This window comes from Cimex lectularius, unplaced genomic scaffold (genome assembly GCF_000648675.2).
Source record: "Cimex lectularius strain Harlan isolate CLEC.00 unplaced genomic scaffold, Clec_2.1 scaffold250, whole genome shotgun sequence".
Taxonomy (NCBI): domain Eukaryota; kingdom Metazoa; phylum Arthropoda; class Insecta; order Hemiptera; family Cimicidae; genus Cimex; species Cimex lectularius.
Window position 1 is genome coordinate 149,655 of NW_019393130.1, and position 13,618 is coordinate 163,272.

Here is a 13,618-nt window from a genome sequence, read left to right on the forward strand (position 1 = left end):
TTTAAAAATTGTAAGTAAATGTTAATTGATTGTTTAGGTGCAAGGTGAGGACATCTCTCGAGCACAATGTTTGTCTTTTGCACAGGTAAAATTTGCAGGGGTCGTTGCCAAAACGAGAAACAATAAAGTTGATAAGTATTGGGTTGATGCAAAAATAATGCAGGTTTTTGATGTTCAGTAAAAACAAACTACAATTTAACTTCAACAAAATATATTTAATCGAAATAACTTGCATTACGTTCATTTTTACCAATGCACGACAAATGCATTGATCCCAGAAGAGTAGAAACTTGGGTCTTTGGAATCGGCAAACTCCCGAAATGCATTTTCAATGTTTCTGAACCGTTTCTCGCACAAAAAAGTTGTTGAGATGTTTAAAAATGTGATAATCAGCAGGAAAATGATCGAGTGAGTATGGTTGAAGTGGTAAAGCCTCGTAACCTGACTTATAAATTCGTGCCGGAGTCCGTAGAGCGACGTGTGGGCGTGCGTTGTCGTGAAGGAGGATAGGCACATTCCGATTGATTAATGATGGCCATAAATGTCGCAGTTTTCGGTCCATCTCATTAACATCAGTCTACAGTGCTTTTCAGCGGTGATGTTTTCACCCAGATTGAGGAAGCAGTAATGAATGTGTTGTGCAGATGACCATTAGATAGTGACCATAATTTCTTTTGGACGTAAGCTTGGCTTTGGGAAGTGCCCTGGTTTTCACTCTTATGCAGGTACTGTCTAAAACGCTGTCTATTGTCGTATAATATCCATTTTGCCTCACACGTTACTATACGACTAAGAAATAAATCATTTTTGTTGCGTGCGAAAAGCATTGAACAGATTTCATACCTGCGATCCTTTTGGCAGTTGTTCAGCTCGTGCGGAACCCACTTGGCGTGATTCTTTGTTTTCTGAATAGCTTCCAGATGGGGAACGACGGTGGATGGTCAACACCAAGTTCTTCCGCCATTTCTCGAGAGTTTTTTGTGGGGTCAGCTTCAACTATTGCTTTTAACTGGTCATTGTCAACAGCCACCACCTTGTTTGTTCGTGAGGTCATCCTCTCCATTACGGAATTTTTAAAACCAACGCTTCAAGAGAAAGAGAAAGAAAGCGAGATAAATATACTTTAAAAGGATATGTATCCCTTAGATGGATGGATGGATTAGTTTTGTTTACACAATTGGTATTAAAAGTGAAGCGAAAAGGAAAACCTGCATTTATTTTGCATCACCCCAATACTACAAGTAAGTACGAGGTTTATTAAACACTTTTATACATTTTTAATCATTTAATAAATACGTCCAAGTATTCAATGAATTGAAGAATTATTGCTTCTTAAAAGAGATTTTTTTTAAATTTGGTAAAATATAATAATAACGATTTTCAAACACAATTTAAACTTTATAAGATGGGTCGAGAAAAATTCGAACTTTTTGCTGAAAAAGTATATATTCATAATTCCAATTATCTCTCAATTTTAATTTAAAACTTTTTTCTTGGTCAGGGTTAGATAAGGATTTCAACCCATCACTTCCACCATGTCTAATCCTTGCCCAGAAATCCCACCACGGTATATAATAGTCAACAAGTCTGTTTCCCGTAAGTCCACCACCCCACAATCCTGAGGATGGTGATCACAAAAGTTCGAAAAATATAAATTAAACGTTAGAAAATTCATTCCACTTTTTTTTAAATTATTGCAAACATTTGATCCACTATACAAGTTTGCGTAATTTTGATAGTTTTGTTATTAATATACCATTTTAAGTCAAATTTAAGGGTTATAAGCTGGGTAAGGACGACATCCGGCAAAATGTTGTCTTTTACTCAAGTAAAATTAGGGGTAATGTAAGGCCAGGAAACACGAAGTTTGCACTTTGATACTTTACTACTTGTAAGTATGTCGGTTTTTTTGAACTCTTGCCTACAGTTTTAATCAATTTTGATGTATAATTACGTTCAAGAATTGAATGAAATGAATGATTTTTGCTTCTTAAAGCAGTTGGTAATTGGATTTTCAAACACATTTTAAACTTTACAAAGTTACTTTTGTTGTGAAAAATTGAAACTTTTTGCTCAAACAGTTTTGCCAGAGAAATAATTAAAACACATTCGATCAATTTATTTAAATATTGCGTTTTATTTCTAAATATATCGACCTGACTTTAAACTTTTTCAAAAATAATTTTTTCCGAAAAGTCTTTCTTCGCCTGTTTTTCTGTCTATCTAGGACTTTATTCCCGGTTAGCAAAATACGCCCGATGGGAAACAAGTCGGATCTCTGGGCGCTTGCCAAAAGCCACATCGAGGGATTGATCGCCACAGAATTATGACCATTGCTCGAAAGAAAGAGAAATCAAATCAGCAAAGGAAATTGTTGTGATATCATATGTACAAGACAATCATATAAGCATCCCCTAGGTCTTATACCTTGCGGAATATGAATTTTTTCAATATATTTATTTATTTAATAACTGCTTACAAATTGTGAATTTCAACGATGTACATACACACATGAACTTATACAATACTTTATGCACATGTACATGTCTAGCGTGATTGATTTGGACAGCCACTATCCAATGAATGTGGCCCTAATTGGCCATTATGACTGAATTCAACAGAAGTCATTGCCGAAGTTACACTATCAGATGGTCGGCCACCTGCGCTTCAGTCATTTACGAGGGTTGAACTGGATAGAGAATTAACGGGGTGGGCCAGGTTTGGGACTTAGGGTATTTTGAGATCGCAGTGGATAATATGATTGGTGATGTACAAAGTGAACTATTGTACAAATGATACTGTTAGGATTGGAACGTATGGCTGTCCCACACAGTTCAAATCCGTTAGTCCAAGTCGGGCGATTAGGGTAGTGTATAATAGTTTTATTTTAGTAAATAATGTAGGTCTACATCTTTTCCCAAGTAGTCTCGTCAGCATTTTATATGTAAGGTTACAGTCACTTCGTTTTCGTCCTGTGTCGATTGCACGTAAGTATTTTGTACGAATAAAGTATGGTATACTATTCGCTGCAGGAATTGGGGTACAGTAGTCAGTGGGAGAGTTTTACGATTAAGATTAAAAAATATGTATTTATATTTTTGATTGTTTATCTTGCTTCTCCATTCTCGGAGCCAGGGTTAAAGCTAAGAAGATGGGTTCGGAGAATGCCGATTGAAGTAAGAGAAAGTTTGTGGAGAGGACTGCCGTGGTTATGTAAAGGTTAAGGTGTTGGAATACAATTGGAGATCAAATATGAAGAGAGAGTAAAGCAAGGGAGCAAGTGTGCTTCCCTGGGGGATGCCGGCTAAAATGGAAAAAATAGAACAGGAAGGCTGGTTAACTTGGAGGTATCGGTTTGTTAGGAAGGATTTGAGGATAAGGAAGGATGCCCTTTAGCTTCCACAACTATCTTGTCGTACCATCAAAAGCCTGGGTACGTCAACCCAATATCTTAAAATCCAATCCAAATTCCAATTTTCGGCCCATCTCGTTAATTTCATTGCAGTACTTTTCAGCAATGATGGTTTCACCCAAATTGAGGAAGCTGTAATAAATGAGCCCTGCAGATGACCAGGCAATGATCCAGTGAGTATGGTGGATGTGGTAAAGCCTTGTAACCTGACATAAAGTTGAGACGAAGTCCGTTGTGCGACGTGTGGGCGTGCGTTGTTGTGAAGTAGGATAGGCCCCCAGCAGTGATGGTTTCACCCAGATTGAGGAAGCAGGAATGAATGAGTCCTGCAGATGACCATTAGATAGTGACCATAATTTCTTTTGGACGTAAGCTTGGCTTTGGGAAGTGCCCTGGTTTTCACTCTTATTGTCGTAATATCCATTTTTCGTCGCACGTTACTGTACGACTAAGAAAAATATCGTTTTTTTTGTACGGAAAGCATGAATAGATTTCATACCTGCGATCCTTTTGGCATGCGGAACCCACTTGGCGTGATTCTTTGTTTTCTGAATAGCTTCCAGATGGGGAACGACGGTGGATGGTCAACACCAAGTTCTTCCGCCATTTCTCCAGAGGTTTTTGTGGGGTCAGCTTCAAATATAGATTTTAACTATCGTTGTCAACATAATTTCTTTTGGATGTAAGCTTGGCTTTGGGAAGTGCCTTGGTTTTTCACTTTTATGCAGGTACTGTCTAAAACGCTGTCTATTGTCGTATAATATCCATTTTGCCTCACACGTTACTATACGACTAAGAAATAAATCATTTTTGTTGCGTGCGAAAAGCATTGAACAGATTTCATACCTGCGATCCTCTTGGCGGTCGTTTAGCTCGCGCTAAGTGGGACTCTCTTTGCTTCCCCAATAGCTTCTAGATGAGGAACGACTGTGGATTGGTCAATATCAAGTTCTTCCGCCATTTCTCGAGTAGTTTTTGTGGGGTCAGCTTCAAATATATATTTTAACTATCGTTGTCAACATCTACCACCTGCTTTGCTCGTGAGGTCATCAAGGTTGAGATAAAATCCCGCTCGTGACACTGACTTTTTTATCTCAACTAAAAACCCTAATTAATTGAAAGATATTAATTGGTCAAGCGGACCACGAAAACTAGTAAATTTACTAAGTTAAAATGAAGTATATCTTCAGTAAAGCTCTCCGTGGCCATTTCATTTGTCGCCGAGAATCAAATAGATTACACGACATTTGACAAATGGCAAAAAGGAGGGAAAATTGAAAAGGTGTGGTTGAGATGGAAAGTTAGTGTCCGAGTGGACCGAAGCATTACAGCTCAAGTGGTAGAGTAGCGGCGTATCTAGCCGAAGGTCGTGGGTTCGAATCCCGCTTGTGACACTGACTTTTTTATCTCAACTAAAACCTTAATTAACTGAAAGTTTATTAAAATCTTCTCGCGTACTTTTTATAAACGGTGAAATTGTCAATTCAAGAGGTGGACTTGTTTATTCAAAGTTGGACGGAGATTTTGTCCCAGGGAAATAGCCCTTCTAGGGCCAAGGGTTTATCATTTATTGAGAAGGAAAGAATGGCTTCTCTATCCTTTTTAATAACTAATGGCCAACCTCCATGGAATTCTTATGTGGACAACCCAGTTAATAGCAGATTCGAAACACCGTCCTTTCTCGTTTTCGAACGACGTGATCAAATCATTTGAAACGACTTTCCACTAGGAGGTAAATAAATTATGCTTTACTTCAATTTATTAAGAGTTTTAATGTGAGCTTATAGGATAAAAAAGAAATTATATCAGAATCAGTTTTATGGCTTAGTATTTTATATTAAAAAAATTATTTAAACTGCGTCACTTAATAAAATGAAAGTGAATTATGTAAAGTAATTTTTTTCATTCTTTAATCCTTTTTTATTAGATTGGTGGCAATTGTGGCACGTTTGTCAGAGTAAAAATAAAATAAATAGTTGCTCATTTATTAAAATGACACAGTGGGAGGCTTGAGATGCGGTCCTTTTTCCTCCCTTTTTTTTCTCCATTTTAATTTCCTAACCCCGTAAGTTTTCAACTAATGAAAATAGGAAATTAAACTCTGCGGTTGGAAGAATCGTTTTAATCCTAATTTTTGTTAGAAGTATCAACATTTGATTTAGTTCTGTAAAAGCTAAATTAGAAAAACTGTGACACTGATGAGTATACTAAAGTTATTTATAATTTATTTATTTCTAAGTAATATTTAGTTCGAAAATTAATGGCTGGTCTCATTTGATCAGTTTTAATAAATAAATGTATGTATTAAAATGTTGTGGTTTTAATGAAAAAGACAAATTTTTACAGCAAATCTTTCTATTTTAAGTCCACCATCAAAGCTTAATCTTAAATATTGGGTTGATTCACATGAAATGTGACCAATTTTGTTATGCCAGAACTAAAGAACTCTGAGCTTTGAAATGTAACAAAATATGAAAACGCTTTTTGACTTAAACATCATTTTTTTAAATTTTTCTTTTGAGGAATTTGTCTAAATCCTAAACAGGTAAAAATATGTTGGGGACAAATCTGGAGCATAAGTTGAATGCTGATGATCTTTGTAGCCAAGCTCTTTCAATTTGTTTATACTATGTTTTGAAACATGAGGCCTGGCGTTGTCGTGAAGAATAGGATCTTTTCGATTTACCAATGCAGATTGCTTTTTGAGTAATTTTTTATGCATTTCGACAATTTCCTTGCAGTACGATATAGTGGTGATGGTCTCCCCTCTAGGCAAAAAAAGTAGTGAATAATTCCAGAATTGGAACACCATACGGACACCAGCAATTTTTTTTGGGTGTATGTTTTGGCATGTGTCTTGTCATGTGTATGTCTTTGTCGATGTTTAACCACTGCCCTGACCGACGCAAATTGTCATATGCAATCCATTTTTCATCGCAAGTGATTATTATTTCAAGAGAAGACTCAGTTTTTGCATGGCGAGCAACGAAACTCATGTCTCGAGGCTCGCTCAGTGAGGGACCTATAAATCAAGCTTTTTGACTTTTCCTGATCCTTAATTTTCGTGACACGTTAGCTGCACTTGCACTTAGTTGTGCTGCGAGTTCTCTGACTGTTTGTTAGTGAGTTCTTCCACCTGAAGGTTAAAGACATCGTTGTCAACCGCCAGGGTCTCCCGCGAGGCCCGTTTTGCAATTCGGTATTCCCTTCCTAAAACATCTTACTGTCGTTTCTTGCAGCCTCAGCATCCAAATTACAGAGTCTAAACTGGTAAAGGAATGTTAGACAAAACGCTAAAAAGTGTGTAATGGATTGGGGAGCTCATCATTACAAACAAAAGTGGAGGATTAATAACTGCTCAATTATAATATGTAAACAGTTGGAAGTAAACAACAGAAAACCGCTATCCTCTCTGAAATTCTCAAACTATAAAATCGGATATTTCATGTGAAACAACCCAACATAAATTATAGATAGAATTGACCAAACAGTTGTAATTATACTAACGTACTGATGGAGGTTGTGGTCATGTTTCTCAATCCAAAGAATGTTCTGCCAAGCTTTCGACTTTATTTGCAGTCATCCTCATGGTATGAATTACAAAATCTATAAAAACGTTTCATTAACATGAAGTGTATGTTTTCATTGTTTTTGTAATTCAGGCCCTGATGATGTCCTTAAAACAGGTCGAAATGTTGACAATAACAATTGAATTTGGTTTTTCATTAAGACCCTCCCGTGAGGCAGTTTAATCCTAGATTGGTTGAAGTCGTGAGGAGCGGTCAAGAAAGAGGTAGTTTAGAAAAACGCCTCTTTCATTTTTTTGCCGACGTTCCGACCTTTATTCGGGTCATCTTCAGGCATAAAGTGTTGTGCTATATTTGTGGTGTAATATTCGTTTTGTGTGAAAGTTTTCATATTGACAATATGACACCACAAGAATAGCACCACACTTTGTGCCATGAAGATGACCCGAATAAAGGTCGGAACGTCGGCAAAAAAATGGAAAAGGTGTTTTTCTAAACTACCACTTCTTGACCGCTCCTAACGACTTCAACAATTTATGAATAAACAGGTCACTAAGAAACACACATATAATCATAGAGTTAAAAACATGAAATAAAGGTAGAATTATCGGTGTAATTTGATTAAACCTCACGCCAACCACATTATTTACAATTGAATCCTTCAAATTTAATTAACCATGTGTTTTAACTAATTGAGTTATGTTTCGCTCAAGTGAGTAACTGGGTGTGAACCTGGGTTCCGAATCCTACACGACAATTACACGTTTATATTTCAAAAAGAGCAAATTTCATTAAATTCATTTCAATTTTCTTTTGTATTTTGTTCTCTAAAATTTGTGATATTTAAAAATTTTTCTTATGCCGTATCATTATATATAAGAGTATAATGCGAAGTTCAACTAATTAGTCTAGGGACATGGCTATCAAATTTGAAAGAACTCACATTTTTTTCTGTTCGCATTTAGTAAATTTGTGTTCCGATGACTCATTTTTTAATGTGCTTTTAATTGCAAAACGTCTCACAGTAATCGAAGTTTCGATTATTCATGATCATCGAGACATTTGCATTTTAAAATCACAATTCACTTCTGGGGAAAAATGGATATAACATGATATAAAATAGTCTATTGTTTTAAAATCAATTATAAATATGTCTTGCAGCTTGGCCATGAAAATTAAAAAAACAAACTTTTTTCTGGTTCGTAATTGGTTTTGCAATTTAATGTTGTTCCTGAACCTTTCAATCACATTTCTGAATTTTAAATCAAGTGTTTAATAACTGTCTTTCCACAATTCTATGTTGATATCCATAACCTTGCTCTTTTCTCTATTTACAATCAAAATTTTCCTCTGATGTTCAATTAAAATTCACATTGTTAAGGGTTTTTTTTAAAGATATCTTATTAAAATTTTAGTGGGAATATTAGTATTCTATAGAGGAGGCTTTCAAAAGTCACTGGTGTAAATAATTTTCCAATTGGGCTTAACATTAATATACCTACAAGACATTAGTATAATGGAACTTTAGATTTCTTTAAATTGCTTAGAAAAAAAGTTAAACAGAATCTGAAACCGTTGCACAGGTTTTGGCAATTGTATTGTGCAATTACTGAGTTTTGATCCTTGGTTCATTATTGAGTTTTTGTTGTAAGGAAATATTTCATGGCTTTTTGTAATTAGTTATTTATTTTCAATAAAGTTCGATCAATCAGCAGATCATCCTTTATGATAAAACTCAGCCCATAATCACAAATACGACAAAAAGGTCTGTTTTTATCATTTTATCTGAAGACAGTCTTTTGTACATTTAGAGAGATGTTCATTTAAAATTCACCCAGCCCTATTTTTTGGTGTTTTATCACAATTTTTGAAGGAAATGTTTTGTATAATGAAAACCTTCTAGCCACTAGGGTAAACAAAAAAAATCAAATCCAAAGGAACTATATTTTTTTTTACATTTTTCAATTAGAATATCCATATATATATAAAATAAATATATATAAAAATAATATCAACCTTATTTACCAAATGTATTTGTTGAGTCCAACTGTCCTGTCTTGCCTGTCTAAATTTCAAATACAGTTCTATTAACTTGAATCGATTGTCTTGATTTCAAGTGTTTTATCAAATATTTTATTAAAATTTCAGAAGGAAAGAATATTTCACTATAATAAAGCCCTCTAAGAACTCCAACAAAATCCAAAGGGTTTATAATTATAATTAAAATTTTGCCTACTTTTAATCATAACTTACACTGAGTATTCTTCTATCAAACAGCAATGGTAAATATGATTATTATGATTATTTTTGTTATTAACAAACTTCATATTTATAGATTTATTTATGCATTTAATAAAAATTACATGGATATATTTGATGTTTTTTTTTTCTCTCATCTCTCAATGTCAGGTCGACACCTACCCAAATTGTACCCGAAAAAAATTAAATTAAATGTCATCCTATCCGACGAGAGGGTTTAGAAAGATATTGATAAAAGTAATTAAGGTAATGAAATGGAATTGATGAACAGGGCACGTCAGAACAACAGGCGAGACACGAACAAAGGGCGTGGGTAGACCACGAACTTCCAAATTCGTAAATGATAACACTTGATGAAATATAGATATGAAAAGCCGAAGAAACAAAACATTTATCGAGTATTTATTATATAGAATAACAAGAGAATTAAAAATAATGGACAAAATTGACTTGGGTTTTTATTAGTAATAATCCAAGGGTGATTTTAATATTTTTCAATGGTCTTATATTTTCATGTATTAGCCAGAGTATGATGCATAATGATTATTATAATTATTGGGGAAAATGTATAAGAAATTTCATAGCTGACGTGCGATTCGAACCCACGACCGTTCTACGTGCTGAGAGCTGGAAGATACTTTTATTTTTAATAATTCCGTTTTTTAAAGTAAGTAAATTAATTGAATTAACTTAAGAATGGATCAATCCATTTATGTTTAGCGGACTATTTAACCAAATCACTTATTTCACTTAACTATTCTTTTTATGTAAGGTCTTGGTTGAGATGAACAAGTTAGTGTCACGAGTGGGATTCGAACCCACGACCTTTGGCTTAATTCCCCGCTACTCTAACCACACGTCACGATAGCTCAAGTGGTCAGAGCAGCGGCGTACGGAGACGAAGGTCGTGGGTTCGAATCCCGCTCGTGACACTAACTTTTCCATCTCTACCAAGACCTTACATAAAACGAATCATTAATTGAATTAAAAACGTACTTTGCCAAAACTAGATACATAAGAAATCGATACTTAAATTACAATCTTCCAATCGATGACAAAATAAATTGGTATAAAGCCTATTTTTAATTATACAATGGACAGTTACAATACAATATCATCATATAAAATTAATGTTTGATTATCAGCCTTGCCATCAAACTAAATAGTACATGATTAATAGTTTATTTCGAAATATGAATGATCATTGATAGTGTAAACGAGTAAAGAAAAACCTATACCAAAACCCAATAAAATTTCCTTTCTTAGGGGGTTTTCACATGCCCTGATGATTTTTTAAGATAAATAAAACACCATTGAAAGGTTGGGTTTAAACGCCAAGTAAATAGTAAAATCTTTTTGTCTTTTAAAATTAGGACTTTATAGGACTTTACACTTGGCAATATTAAACTTGTCAACGGCCGAGATTTTTAGTCTGAGAGAATGTACAGGTGTGTAGACGACAAGCTAGTCTTATGTATAATAGTAAAACTAAAAATATGTATAAATTAATGAAGCAATACTACATACGACGGTATAATGTTCTCTGGGGCACAATTGCCTTAAATGCCTAGATTTACGCTGAAATCTTTCCAAACCCTCCTCCTCATTATAAACTTTGGCCGTATCAAAACTCAGGTCACAAGTTTTTAATTACGGCACGTTTGAGAAAAGATGGTCGAGAGGGGAAAAAACTTCGAGTTTAATCTCTCGTAGCGAGATAAAAAGAGAATACTCCTTGCTTAAACCTCAGATTTGTTTAAAAGTGCTTTCAACTTGGTATTTATTTGGAGAACTGAGCGGTGGGATGTTACCAGAAATTGAGCAACTTTCTTTATCCGTGGTTAAAACTATAAATTTTTAAAAAATTGAGAAACCTCTGCGCGAGCTGCAATAAGTTACATAAATCACAGAGATAAAATAACAATAAATCAAGGAGGAGCTAGTCACTCCTAAATCACTGATGCATTTTAATAATTATCACTTTCTATCACTATCGAAGGATTACCGGGAAGAAGTCAGGAAGAAATATGTAAAATCAGAGCGGCATTGAAAATTGATGACGATCATAACGAAATCCCAGGACGTGGGCCTTTTGTATTCTCAAGCAGCGTAGATTTTTGCCTTAACTATTCTTAGTTTTTCAGTTCATTTGATTCGAGCTTTTTTTTAAGAAGCAATCAAGGTTAATTGTTATTCCTGCTAATCATTCTCCTGAGTTCTGTAGAAGTATTAGTGCATGATTGTCATTGCTGCCATTTTTACCGGGCCTTCTTGATATCCTAGGTAATGTCACCATTGAGCCTCAAAGATACATGCAGTTTCTTCTTCCTCATTCCTAACGTTACCTAAAGTTTCACCCTGTCTAACTGTATGCTTGCCAGTTTTCGTGTGGGTTTTTTCTGCCTCTGGAGTTCGTCCGATCAATGGAGCCAATATAAGACGAAGGATTCTAGTGCAATCTTATTAGCCTGATATAGAGGTGCTGTTGTCTGCTTTTTTTATTACCATGAACTTCTATGTTCCTGGCACATTAGATATTGTCAGGTTGTTGTTTTCCTAGAGGAGGAGATCTTGGATGCGGCGTTTTTCGTTTTATTTTTTTTGTAGCTTCTTAGCTGATCTATTTTGTCATTCAACTCCTGTTAAGATTTTTATGTTTCAAGCTTTTATAGAATGTGAATAGGTTCATAATAATCTCTTTATTTGGATGGCTTGGACAAGTGTACCTGATATGGTTCCTTCAATTGTGGCATGGTTCGAAAGAAATTGGGAGGGAAGATGCACTTGAGGGTTAGAATGGTATTGGATGTTAAATTTAATTTATTTTTGCTAGCTCTTGCAACGTCTTTTATAAGGGGTAGGTCGTTATGGTTGAAAACATACAAGGATACGTGATTGTAGGGTCTGGATTCGGCGGAGATTGAGAGGTTTGGTTATTATATGTCATATGTCCAAAATAGTTTCAGTATTTTGTTGTTCAGTTTAGATCTGTTATGTAGTAGTCTTACAAGTATGTAATCAGTATCGTCAATTCATTTCTTTTCAGTCGTGTATGGGAATTCCAGGTCAATCGGTTTGTCTCGATGTAGGCTAAGATAGCGGATGATGTTTAGGGTAGGAAGGGGGTGAGGTTATGGTTAAGCGATGTGACGAAGTGTGAAGGACCTATTTTGACACTTGTTTTGTTGAGTTTGATTGCCATTTTTTAATGATTATTTTAAAGTAATAAGGTGTCCGGAAGAACTTTAATTAGGTCGGAGTTGGATAATAGAATGACAATGTGGTAAGAGATATTAATTAACAGTATATAATGAATGTATTATGGACCAAAGACGCCACCCTGAGAGACGTCCGTATCCAGCGATGAGAGTGAGAGGATCTTTATTGTTAAGTATCTGTAGGTTTGGTAGGTCTTAAAAAATAAAGAAGTGTTCAAGGATTTATGGGCAAACGCAGTGCCAGATCAATCGAAGTCTGAAGAACTTTGTGCCTTCCTTCTTCTCGAGAGATGTGTGTTGATCCATAACACGATGGAACTTTTGAACAGAGTACAGGTGACTCATAAATCAAAATTGATTGTCGCGAATTATATTAGAAGAATCAGGGACGCTTGTTCCATCTTCTGTGGATGTCTGCATATTTATCTCTCGCTGGTTTAGAAATACGGATATATTAGAGATGAGCAAAACCTTTTCCGTCTTCGTCATACTTCCGACAATATAAACTTATTTCTTGGTCAATATAAAAAAGGCTTTTTCGTTTATCAGAAGAAATATAGAAATTGATGCTTAATGGTCATTACAGGTTTAAAAGCATCAGATGCTTTTGTCTCAAGGTCTCGCACAGACGAGAGAATTGGCCTCACATTCTTAGTTTCCTAGTTAGCTCGGTCGAGTAGAACATTACCGGGTGATAAACGACCATCTCATGTATAAAGTAATTCAATCTAAGGATATATTGGTTCTTGCCTTCAGGCATACTGAACAGTCAATTGCCAATGTACTATTATTACCCAGACCCGGCTTAACCGAGCACAGGCAACAATTTATCAATCTCCTGCATTTGAGCGAATCAAAAACCTCCAATTGCAACACACTACGTAATTACTTGAGTTAAAAAAAAAAGTTATAGAAAAATATTTAATTCCTTTTTTAGTCATAAATCTCTATGTTTTAGATTTTAGTCAATGATATTGAAAGATTTATTTAATAACATATAAATTAGTTATGTAATTTATTTACACTGCCTTATATGGCAAACAGGAGGGAAAACTCAAAAGGTGGGGTTGAGATAGGAAGTTGGTGTCCCAGTGGATCCAGGTCACGATAGTTCAAGTGGTAGAGCAGCGGCGTATCAACCCGAAGATCGTGGGTTCGAATCCCGCTCGTGCCATTGACTTTTTTATGTCAACTAAAAACCT

General features: G+C 35.2%; 1 protein-coding gene and 1 non-coding gene across 4 annotated transcripts in view; one reads left to right on the forward strand and one right to left on the reverse strand.

Moving 5' to 3' along the window:
* Window positions 1–13,618, reverse strand: part of LOC106668656 — a 191,453-nt gene that overhangs the window by 66,994 nt on the left and 110,841 nt on the right. The window lies entirely within an intron of this gene.
* On the forward strand, window positions 10,057–10,130 carry Trnar-acg. Its single transcript has one exon. It is a non-coding gene; the product is annotated as a tRNA-Arg (tRNA).